The 12478-nt window shown below is 38.5% G+C and overlaps 2 pseudogenes; both read right to left on the minus strand.

The window, feature by feature from the left end:
• Positions 1–2211: 2211 nt before the first annotated feature.
• On the minus strand, positions 2212–8888 carry LOC117909770 (annotated as a pseudogene).
• Positions 8889–9302: 414 nt separating this feature from the next.
• On the minus strand, positions 9303–9671 carry LOC117909771 (annotated as a pseudogene).
• Positions 9672–12478: the final 2807 nt, after the last annotated feature.

Here is a 12478-nt window from a genome sequence, read left to right on the forward strand (position 1 = left end):
TTCGCAGCCAAAGGCTGATTTCGCAGCATACGAAATTGGCCTTCAGCTTGGTGTAATCGGCTTCCAATGGCTCTAACTTCTTCATTTCAGCTCTGAATCACACACCATTTAAAGCATTAGATTACTGACTTCTCGAGCTTTGAAACGGCATATAGCATGCATAAATTGAGCTCCAGGAAGTGCTCCAAAAGTGTTCAACAGTTGTTGTCCTCTTGAACTTTTCATGTTAGATTTCTCTCTTTGCTTTCCCTCCTTGCATTCATGATTTGCTTATGGCAAAGGATTATAAAGCTTCAAAGCTTCGGTTCTTCATGTTAATGAGCTTCCAATTGCTTTGCCATGGATTCCATAGAACTCTCCTCAATATTGGATTGCTTTGGTGATCAAAATACTATCAAAAACACCAAAACTTACACACTTTGATTAGAAATGATTGTAAAGGTACTTAATATGCTAATTGAGTTAAAAGGTAATAACTACTACTCAAAAGTGTTTAAAAGAGTTAATTACAAGGTACAAAATAACACTTTTTGAGTAGTACTTACTCCCCCCAACCGACATATTGCTAGTCCCTTAGCAATAAAGGAGAGAAAAAGTGAAATAAACAGTAATATACTTTACAAAATCATGCTGATCACTTCAAAAAAATTTAAGTGGCATGATGATCAAACTCTCACATGGACCATTAAAGAAATATAAAACTCAAAGTTCAACAAGAGTTATCAAATACTTTACCTAACCACAATTCATAAAGAGAAGGCATTATGCAAATTGAAGCTTTAAAATCATTTCCACTTCCAAAGGGCCAAACCTTACTCTTCCACAAAAATCTAAGTGTTAGTTGATAGTTTCTGAATATAGTATGCTAAACTAATCTCTCCCCCCAACCTAGCTCTTTTTCAACACTTAGCAAACTGACCAAATTTAATAGGCTAAGAATGCACCCTTTTGTTTCACAATTTTTTTCTTGTAGGAGTAGAAGGCTTAAAGGTATTCTTTTCTAAATTGTCCATGTAACGGGGGTCCATCAATGACTCCCAACCAATTAAGGTTTAGGGCATCAAGCTTTAAGGATCTTTCAACCACTAACTCCTCGAATTTTTCCCCGGACTTTTGAGAATGAATTTTAATACCCAAGCACCTACAGTATGTAAAACTCCACCTATTCACCCTTGTAACGAGCATTGAGGTCGGTGACTCCCAACCAATGAAGGCTTAGGGCACTAGGTTTTAAAGATTTTCACCATATACCCTTCAAACCTTGCTCGGGTTTCAAGGCAAGCAAACATTTTTCTTTTTTTTTTTTTCTTTTTTTTTTCAAAGGCTCATTGGCCTTTTATAAGGTGTCCCAACACTATTAAATGAGGTCAAAGGTACCAAGTCTAAATTTTCCTAAGTCAAGAGGGAAATAGTTTTTCATCTTATACTCAGAACCTATTGTGCACAGTGTGTGAATAGCTTAAAGTGGAAGAACTAAGCTTGAATTCAATAGAAGTTTCAATAATTCATCAACTTTAGTAAGCATAATACAAACTCTAAGTCAAGTGAAAAACAAAAATTCAATTTCTCTCATTTCATTTTGAGAATTTTTCCTTAATAACCATGGAGAATAGAATAAAAACTTTTTAAAAAATTTAAAAAAATTAAACAAAAACAACTAAATTACCAAAATAACTTAGCATTAACAACAAAAACTTCCTTCCTCAACTCTCCCCCCAACCAAGCTGAACATTGTCCTCAATGTGGCATGAGCGATTGAAATTACAGGAAGGAAGTGGTGGCTCTAGAATGATATGAAGTTCGAGTAGTGATTGGAGAAACCACATGTTTCAGAAACAATAAAAGATATGAGTAGAGGAATTTAAATAAAAATAATGCTAAGAGTGATAAAAAAAAGTGATAGATTTGTATTACTTCATGAAAGTACAAATAAAAGAGAACAAGTAATACAACTAATCCCAATATATGAAATATCAAAAGCATGGGATTACAAGTGCTACTAAAGTAAGGAAAACATAAGGGAAATACATAAACAAAATATATAAACGAAACTATGGAAAAGATCAAATAGTGGCTGGAGGATGATGTGGAGATGATGGCTCGGATGCCTCTACCTCTCCTGAAGTGGGCTCCTCAGATGGCATAGTCTGCTCTATGAGAGGAGGGGCCTGTGATGGCTCTGTGGGCTATGATGGAATAGGAATGGGGTGCTCAAGAGCTGATATAATACCCAGATGGTGCTGAATCTACCTCAGGATGGCAGTATGCTGGGTATGAGTAGCGATAATCTGCTCCTGATGAGCACGAAGAGTTGTCATCTGCTGAGTGAGGATGCTTTGAGAATTGGCCAATGCCTGCAAAGTGTGACATAGGCCTCTATAGTCAGAAATGGATATAACAATCCTAGGCTTAGATGAAGGAAAGGGCTCTGATGTAGCTGGAATAACAGGGGGAGTCCATGGTGTGGCAGGAGGAGCAGAGGGTGCAACCTCAGGTATAGGCTCTATAGAGGGCACTACAGGGGTAAGTGCTCTCATGTCAGCAGGTATCTCAATGGGTTGTGTCTCCTTTGGCTGCTCTAGATGTGTAATATTCAAGTAAAAAGACAAGAACTCAATTTCTCCCATTTCATTTTGAGAATTTTTCCTTAATAATCATGGAGAGTAAAGTAAAAACTTTTAATATTAAGCAAAAATTTTAAATTAAGCAAAAAGTACTAAATTAAAAAAATAACGTAGCATTATTTATAAAACTTCCTTCCTTAACTCTCCTCCCAACCAAGATCAACATTGCCCTCAATGTGGCAAGAGCGATTGTAAATAAAGGGAGGAAGTGGTACCTCCTGAGTGACATCGAGTCTGAGTCGTATAGGAGAAACCACATGATTAAAAAAAAAAAAAGTAATGAGTGAAGGAAATAGGGAAAATGCCAAGTATAAACAAAAATGATGTGTATATATTACTCTAAGAAAGTACATTGGTAGATATGATCATGTAATACATGCAATCATAGAATATAAAATATCAAAATAGTAATAATGTCTACTAATATACTAAGTAAATACAAAATAAAGAAATGATCAAGTAGCGGGGCTCTCTGGTGGAGATGATGGATCTGTGGCTGCCTCGTGAGTGGCCTAGAGTAGGACATCGACTCTGGTGGTCTCCTCAGCTAGAGTCGTCTCCTCAGTTGGAGCTATGGGCTCTGATGGTCCAGGAATGTCAGTCTGAGGTGGTGGCAGGAGTCCTAAATGTTGCTGAATCTGACAAAGGATAGCAGTATGTTGGTCCTGCTGAGCCGTATGTAAGCCATCTGCCAGAATAAAGCATTGTGTGTAGTGGTCAGTGTCCAAAACAAATGTACCATTGCACGAAACTCTATGGAAGAAATGGTGATGAAGGCCTTTGATGTACAAGGTGCAGTTGGTGGAACAAGATGAGTAGTAGGAGGATCAGTAGAGGTGGCCTCAAGCATAGGTGGTGCAGGGGCAGGTGGTACAGACTCCGTGGGAAGCTCGCCCTATTGTGCCTACTCAGCCTGTGGCGGCACTGAAGGTGCTGGCCTGGGTGGGGCTCTTAGAGGTTTTGAATAACCCGCCAACTGTGTCCATTTATCGAGAGTGAAATGCTCTCGACAATGATGGTGGCGCTCAAGGTGGGGCTCAGTCAGATAGCCCATGTGCTCTAATATGTGACAGAGCAGCCTCAAAAACAACAGTGGAATAGTGTCGGCTCGTTGTAGCTTCTTCCTGTGAACCTTTTCCTCAAAGTGGAGGAGAACGACCATAATCAGGTGATGTGGCCCAAAATAGAAGCCCTCAGATATCCTGAATAACATGTCCAGTATGGCTCCTCGCCACTGTGATTTGTGCCCAACTGGTGTATGTCCTGTTGATTGGTGTTCAATCAACTGGTGTGCCTTGATTTCGGTCCCCTAATGGGAGTAATCAACAAAATTTATAAACCTATTTCACCATGTACTAGGGTAGCATTAGCTAGCATAGCATTGTGGCTCTAGGATTGTTCATTGGGATGGGTTTTCAAATTACAATTGATATTAGTTCAAAACTGAATTGGTGCTTTTTATTTTCAAGGTTAGCTTTAAAAGAAAACATAAAGATGTTTGAAAAGGTTGGTTTTTAAGTGAAACCAATAATAAAGTAACGGAAATTACTTACAAAGAAAAGTGCCTCTTGGAGTTTTTAGATCACTAGGCTCAAGTTCCTTATACAAAAAGGGAGTTACGGTCACTTGAATATTTTCCTCACATTGGGGATTTAACATATAGTTATTTCCCAAACCGGTGTGGTACAAATGCTTCCTCTTAATGGATTCAAACACTGATTCCCTGTCACTGAATCATCTTACAATGATTCATACCTCTCACCTAGTATTGGCCATTCAAGGTGATCCTTAACCTTGGATTACCCGTTAAAAGCTCGCAAGAGATAACTAATGGATGTCTCTTTGGAATCCAAAAGCTTATCAAGTGTTGGCTATTCTAGAAAATCCTACTTGTAAATCACCTCCCAAAGGCTCACAAGAGATAAACTAGTGTATCTCAATGGACGGAGACCACTTGCCTTACCAAGTGTTGGCCCAAGTGATTTTAAGGCATTTTAAGTTAACTAAAAAGATAAAAACCATTAACGGGTCACACTTTCTCTTCATTAAAAACTGAAACAACAAAACTTTCAATTTTGCATTCGGAACCTTACATAGCTTCCTTCACTCCAAGAAACAAAAATCCTAGCCACTCATCCTCTGGGAAAACATCCTCAGAGTTTGTTTGGCTAGTGAGAAAAATACAAACAAAATGAGTAGGTAAGGTAGAGCAAAGCTCTGTGTATTACTTTCTTGAAAACTATACAAAAGTTGGTCTCCGAGGAAAAACTCCTGATAGATCTTTTAAAAGAAAATTATAATAGATTATATAGAAATGTTATTCATCCTTCCTTCTTACTTCCTAACTAAGGAATCCTATGATTGGTGGATTACAAGGAGAAAATAGGGATTTAAACAAAAAATATCTGAAGAAAAAAAATCTAACAGAGTCGGTCGCAAAAATTTGGGATTACACAGGTGGATTTCGCAAGTTGAAACATGACTTGCGAAAATTTCGCAAGTTGAAATTGTCCATTTCACAAGTTGAACTTTGATTTCGCAACTTGAATTTGTGATTTCGTAACTTCCGAAATTGTCTTTCAACTTAGTGCGGTTGTCTTTCAATGGCCATAACTTCTTTATTTCAGTTCTGATTTGCACACTGTTTAAAGCGTTGGACTTCTGACTTCCCGAGCTTCAAAACGATATATATTATGTATAAAATGGACTCTAGGAAGTCCTCGAAATGTGTCCTGCAGCTGCTCTCCTCTTGAATTTCTTTATGTTAGATTCCTCTCTTTGTTTTTCCTTCTTGCATTCTTGATTGGCTTTGGAAAAAGGGTTATGAAGCTCCAAAGCTTAGTTTCTTCATGTAAATGAGCTTCCATTTGCTTTGCCATGGACTATACAGAGCTCTCCCTCAATCTTGGATTGCTTTGGTGATAAAAAAGATATCAAAAACACCAAAACTTGCTACAATTTGATTAGAAACGCTTGCAAGGGTCCTTAACATGTCAATTGAGTTAGAAGGTAATAACTACTACTCAAAAGTGTTTAAAAGAGTTAATTACAAACTATAAAATAGCACTTTTTGAGTAGTAATCACTCCCCTCAACCGACATATTGCTAGTCCCTTAGCAATGAATGAGAGAAAAAGAAAAATAAACAATACTATAATTTACAAAATCATGCTGATCACTTCAAAAAATTTCAAGTGGCATGATGATCAAACTCTCTCATGGAACATTAAAGATATAAAACTCAAACTTCAACAAGAGTTATCAAATAACTTGTCTAATCACAATTCATGAAGAGAAAGCATTATACAAATTTAAGCTTCAAAATAATTTCCACTCCCAAAGGGTCAATCCTAACTCTTCCACAAAAATCTGTGTTATTAGTTTCTGAATATAGTATGCTGAACTAATCTCTCCCCCCAACCTAGTTATTTTTCAAATCTTAGCAAACTAACAACCTTTAATAGGCTAAGAACGCACCTCATTTATTTCACACATTTTTTTTTCTTGTAGGAGTACAAAGCTTAAAGGTATTCTTTTCTAAATTTTCCATGTAACAGGGGTCCATCGATGACTCCCAACCAATTAAGGTTTAGGGCATCAAGCTTTAAGGATCTTTCAACCACTAACTCCTCAGATTTTACCACGGACTTTTGAGAATGAATTTTAATACCCAAGCACCTACAATATGTTAAACTCCACCTATTCACCCTTGTAATGAGCATTGAGGTCGGTGAATCCCAACCAATGAAGGCTTAGGGCACCAGGTTTTAAAGATTTTCACCATATACCCCTCAGACCTTGCTCGGGTTTCAAGGCAAGTAAAACATTTTTTTTTATTTCTTTTTTTTACAAAGGCTCATTGGCCTTTTATAAGGTGTCCCAACACTATTAAAATGAGGTCAAAAATACCAATTCTAAATTTTCATAAGTCAAGGGGGGTGAAATAGTTTTCATTTTATAATCGGAACCTAGTGCAAAGTGTGTGAATAGCTTAAAGTGGAAGAAATAAGGTTGAATTCAATAGAAGTTTCAACAATTCATCAACTTTAATAAGCATAATACAAATTCTAAGTCAAGTGAAAAGACAAAAATTCAATTTCACCCATTTCATTTTGAGAATTTTTCCTTAATAACCATGGAGAGTAGAATAAAAACTTTTTTTAGCAAAGTGTGTGAATAGCTTAAAGTGGAAGAAATAAGGTTGAATTCAATAGAAGTTTAAAAAATTCATCAACTTTAATAAGCATAATACAAATTCTAAGTCAAGCAAAAAGACAAAAATTCAATTTGTCCCATTTCATTTTGAGAATTTTTCATTAATAACCATGGAGAGTAGAATAAAAACTTTAAAAAAATTTAAAAATTAAGCAATAAGCAACTAAATTATCAAATAACTTAGCATTTATAGCAAAACTTCCTTCCTCAACTCTCTTCCCCCCAACCAAGCTGAACATTGCCCTCAATGTGGCAAGAGTGATTGAAAATACAGGGAGGAAGTGGTGTCTCTTGAGTGACATGGAGTCTGATTCATATAGGAGAAACCACATGATTCAAAAACAACAAAAAGATATGAGTAGAGGAAATAAAATAATAGTATGTGTGGACCCCGCATTTCGGCTCAATGCGTTTCCCACTCGAAGGCGAGCTCGATTTTTATTTTGAAAAATTGATTTTTATTGATTATTTGAAAATGACTTGGAGTCGCCACTTATTTTTGTTTTATTTTTAAAAGGTAAACAAAATAAGAAAGAAAAACCCTAAGTGTGACTCCTTATTTTGGAAAAGGCGGTCTGTGAAAAATCGGATCGGGTTTGGGGGTCAGGTTACTTATCGGGAAGGTACGGTAAAGACCGTAGCACCACTCTAACTCCCTAAAGTCAGGTCTCTACTAATAAAATGAAGTTGACATGACAATCAATGAGAAAATCAATGAATACCCGAATCAAATCATGCACATATGAGTATCAGAATATGTAATAGAGGATAACTGAAGTGGAAGTGGATGCGTACCTGGTCGGCAAACAGCAAAACACTATCACAAAATGGGATTAGTGCATAGTAATGAACACAAAGTATATCACTCATATCACCAATCAGATAAAGAAGCACCAATAGCATGCATGGTATTATTTCAAATTCACTTTTATTTTGATGAAAATTTATTTGATGTGGGGCCTCCACCAAAGCCCGTTTTATTTTTGAGTGAATTAATTTCGTAAATTCTATAATTAAGAATTACAAAAATAAATTCACACTTATTTCAAAACATTTAAAAAAAAACATAGAAAATTCAAAAGTAGCTTGCTGAAGAGAAAATGGCAACCAAGTTTTATTAGAAATGGGATTTTGAGTCTTAAAAACTCTAAGGATGAAAGCTTTGGAGAGTTGAAATTATTCAAAAATAAAACATAAAATAAATTAATAAATAGATAAGTAAAATCTAGAGGATTAAAAAAAATATATATTTTTTATTTTTTTTTAAACAAATGACACGTAGCTCCAATAGGGCCATGCAAATCATACAAGAGTTGGTCCCCAGGGGTGCATGTGGGATTACTCTATTGGTAAAAGGGGTAGCCAATCATGTTAGCAAAGTGTCCCATAGGAAGACCGGGCTAGGAATATGGATGCACAGGAGGAAGATGCTAAGGAAAGGCAGGTCTGGTAATACATCTTTTTGGACGTTACCCCACTTGATATATTGAGAGAGCCACTTGAACCTATCACCATAGCCCATTTTGCAGCACATAAATACTTCAAGGGAGGGGGACATATGAGTTTGCAAGGTTCACCTTCCCCTTCCCAGTTGTGAAGTTTGGTCGGACCAAGGTGATAGCGTAATTCATCCTCAGAATGCAGCATGTGGTATGTCAACCTTGTTTCCCAACACAAGGAATGGGACATTGGCCAGGACTTCATCAGAGAGCAGTGCACCCAATTCTTTCTTGGATTCTGCAAACCTCTCCTTATCATAGGCAACCACCAGGTACACTACAACATCCACTTTGACATAGTAATCCTTCCAGACTCCGCGAGCAATCTGATGCCCTCCCAAATCGAAGACCTTGAATTTGATTTTCCCAATACTCAATTCTTCCGATGTCGGATACTGAGTCGGCTGATACTGAACCAATCTCTCATCCTTTAACATGTGAAGCAACGTCGTTTTTCCAGCATTATCGAAACTTAGAAACAAGATCTTGGATTCCTTCTGTCACAAGCCGAGGGAGGCGAGAACGCCATAAAACCAGTCGAGAATAAGCATAGCTGATGGGTTTTTCATGAGAAACGGACTCTAAAGTTCAACAGATCAACTCAAGTTGATCACAATCAATAGAACAAAGAACCAGGTCGCCGGAGGAGAGAGCGTCGGAGTTCAAACAGTCAACGACTCCGCCGGAGATTCCCGTGTTTCGACTGGTGCAAATGACTTCTGATTCCCAGGTAAGCAAGCCCCGTTTGATGTCTCATTTTGGAATATACCCATCAATCATAACATCCTATGGGTATGGAGACGATGAGAAAGTATCAAAGGTCCTGGTCTATTTCATGGGTACGGAAGATCAATAACCTCAGGTTTGCTCTACATGTCACCAAGATTTATATTCTCACTTGCCATTACAAGCATGGTTTGCTGCTTGCTCTCTTCTTTTCAAACGAATCATGGACCTCAACAACCCTACTTCTCTTCTTTTCTCATAGCCTCTTCATGATCCATGATGCCAGCCGAAGTAGTTAGCACGACATATCCAAACTGTCTTGAGGGGAGCAGCCTAGCAGTCCATGGCTCAACATCTTTGACGCCCCTATCAAGACGAAGACCGATAACCCCACATTTGTTAGTCTCCTATTCAGTTCAACAATAATCCTTCCCAGACCTGTGATTGCCAACATACTCGAACTCTCCAATGCCACCATGCTTCTACGCAAACATGAGAAATTTGACGGTCACTTTTGAGGAAGGTCTGATCATCACCTGTTGGTTCCCACGCTTCTCTGCATTATACATACTCCTGAGAGCATCATTCAGGATACTAACCCTCACCATCTTCACCAAACAAGGTTGCAGTGATCTGCAAAAGCACCTTCAAAGCAGAGAGCAGGAGCTAGGGTTTTGAGAGACTTTGAGGGAATTGTGAGTGGTCATGCAGTGAGATTTGGGTGCAAGGATGGAAGGGTAGTTGACATGGAGGATGAGTATGATGGGGTTTGAAAAGAAATGGCAATAGGCATAGAGAGTATGGGATATAGATATGAAGAAATAGGAAAATGGGTTTAGTGGGATGGCTTGATGGGTATAGTGGATGACAATGGGCATGGAGATTTAAAGGATAATGTGGACATGGAATGGGTATGGGCACGAAGTAGATGTAATGTGGCCATGCATGACCATATGTTGCCATGCAAAGGTGGAGGGAACGGGTCAAGGGTGGTTGAAAAATGACATGTGGTGTAGAGAGATGAAGAGTGGTGATATGGGTAGGGTATTTTCATGCATGGCGGGATGGAGTTATGAGTGAAGGGTATGGTGAGTATGGAACGGGCATGCATGGTGAGAGAAATAAGGGATGGGTAGGGTGGAGTGTGAAAAGTATGTGGTGTAGAGAGAAGGACATGGTGGGTGCCATGCATGGCCATGCAAGGAGCTGCAATCAGCATCTTTGAACAAACGATCAAAACACAGTTAGATCATCTTTGAGTGAAAGCTGAGAAATATAAGATGAAAAACGCAATATCCAAACCAAAGCCAACTCACAAATGATGCAGAAAAATTACCTATAAAAGAGATGAGGGAACATGATGATATAATGAACAATGAACCCCAAATAAACTTACCAAACAATGTTTTCCTCAAACCAGAGTTTGTTTGTTTCCAAATCAATTTCCTCTGCTCAAGCTTCTTTCTCTTCCTTCACTTCCAGCTGGCCTGCTACTCCCCGTTTTCTTCAAAAGCTCTCTCCGACCAGCATAAAAAACTCCTCTCTCTCCCAGCTTTCTGTTCCCTCGCTCTCCTAAAAAAAACCAAACAAAAGCTCCCTCCCTAAAAGCTCTCTGCAGCCTCCCTCAAAAGCCTCCAAAAAATCCTTTTCTTCCTCTCCCGGATTTGCCCCTCTAACCACCTCTGTAGCGGCAGCCACCCAAAAGCACCACCCACCAGCAGCCTCTCTCTCATCCTCTCCCGCTAACGGCTTGCAGGAATCTTCTAGAATTTTATTGCCATGTGTCGACCTCTCATTGGTTTTCCAAACCACTAATCTGATTCCTCAACAACCAACCATGCATGGACACGTGGCTCCTTGAGATCGTGACACTTGGCAAAATTGGGCTACACAAAAACGAGCCCTAAATGGGGGTCTACAAATATGCCCCTCTTTGGTAGAGTTCACGAGTGTAAGGAACATGAACAATGGAATGAAAAGAAGTGTGAATAGTGAGTGGAATGAAGTGAACTCTACCGAAGAATCAAAGAGACCCCCATAGGGACACTGGTGAAACGCAAGGTCACCCAGGCTAGCAGACGAACACAAAGGCTCTAATCCTAAAAGAAAAACATATCTCAAAACGCCTCTGAAGCTACACTAAGGATCCAAGCTCCCTCTAAAACGTCTCCAAAAGTGGCTCGAAGAACCAATGCTAAAGCTGAGTAACGGTCGAACCACCCTGGAGTACGAACAAGAATGCGTCTAAAGGAGACTGCCCTATGTGGACTACGAGATGAATAGGCGATGAGCATAGGGTAACGAAGTAAGGAGAGTGAGAATAAGTGCAAATCCATGAAGGCGAGACGTGCAATGCCTGTGAATATGAATGCTAGGAGCTGGGACTCGGAATGACGGGACCGACACTAAACGCTAAACTGAGAAAAACAACGGCTCTGGAAGCCAAACCAAAGAAGCTAACTCTAAACGCTAAACTAGAAGAGTGGCTCTGGAAGCTAAACCAAAAAAACTAACTCTGAAAACTAAACTGAGAAAGACGACAGCTGATTCGCGCAATATGATCCAGTCGGGTCATTTAATCAAAAACATTTATAAAACCTATGACCTCATACTAGTGTAGCAAAGCTACTATAGTATAGTGGCTCTAGGGTCGAACTCTGGGATGGGTTTTCATTCTACCAGTGATATACTTGAGATTAGAAATTGAATTTAATGATTTCCTTTATCAAAAACTTAAAGTGTAAAAGAAAATAAAATTTGTTCTGAAAGTGTTTGAAACTAAATTAACATAAACTAATTAAAAATGGAAGAAAGAAAGTTTCTCGGAGCTAAGGATTGCTAGGATCAAGTTTAGAATGGAAAGTGGAAAATTCCGGATTTTTCTCCTCGCATTGGGGATTTAACCTATAGTTATTTCCCGAACCGGTATAGGTTTAACAATGAAGATTTAATCCATAAAAGGTTAATGGAAATGGTAGTCAAGGTCCATTAATGGCTTTAGACACTATGGGTCTTCACCTTGAACCACTTTCCAATGGCTCGTACATGATAACTAATGGACTAATATGGATCTAGCAATAAGCATCCACAAAGACCTGAAGCTTACCATGTATTGGCCATTCAAAGTGATTCTAAGGGATTTAAAGCAAAACTTTGGATTTAAAAGGCATTTATGAACTTCAACTACTTGTATTTAAGGCACGAGCGTTTTCCACCTTTTCATTTGGACTTTTCACCTAGCTTCCTTTACTCCAAAAAACCAAGAGTTTAGCCTCTCATCCTCTGAGAAAACATCCTCAGAGGTTGTTTGGCTTCCAAGAAAAAGAAAATAGTAAAGAGAAAATAGAAAACGAGAGAGCTCTGTATATTTCTAAGTGTTAAGCATAACACGCGTGATACATCTTCAAGAGGTGAT

The sequence above is a fragment of the Vitis riparia genome, unplaced genomic scaffold (genome assembly GCF_004353265.1).
Source record: "Vitis riparia cultivar Riparia Gloire de Montpellier isolate 1030 unplaced genomic scaffold, EGFV_Vit.rip_1.0 scaffold345_pilon_pilon, whole genome shotgun sequence".
In the NCBI taxonomy this organism is placed as follows: Eukaryota; Viridiplantae; Streptophyta; class Magnoliopsida; order Vitales; family Vitaceae; genus Vitis; species Vitis riparia.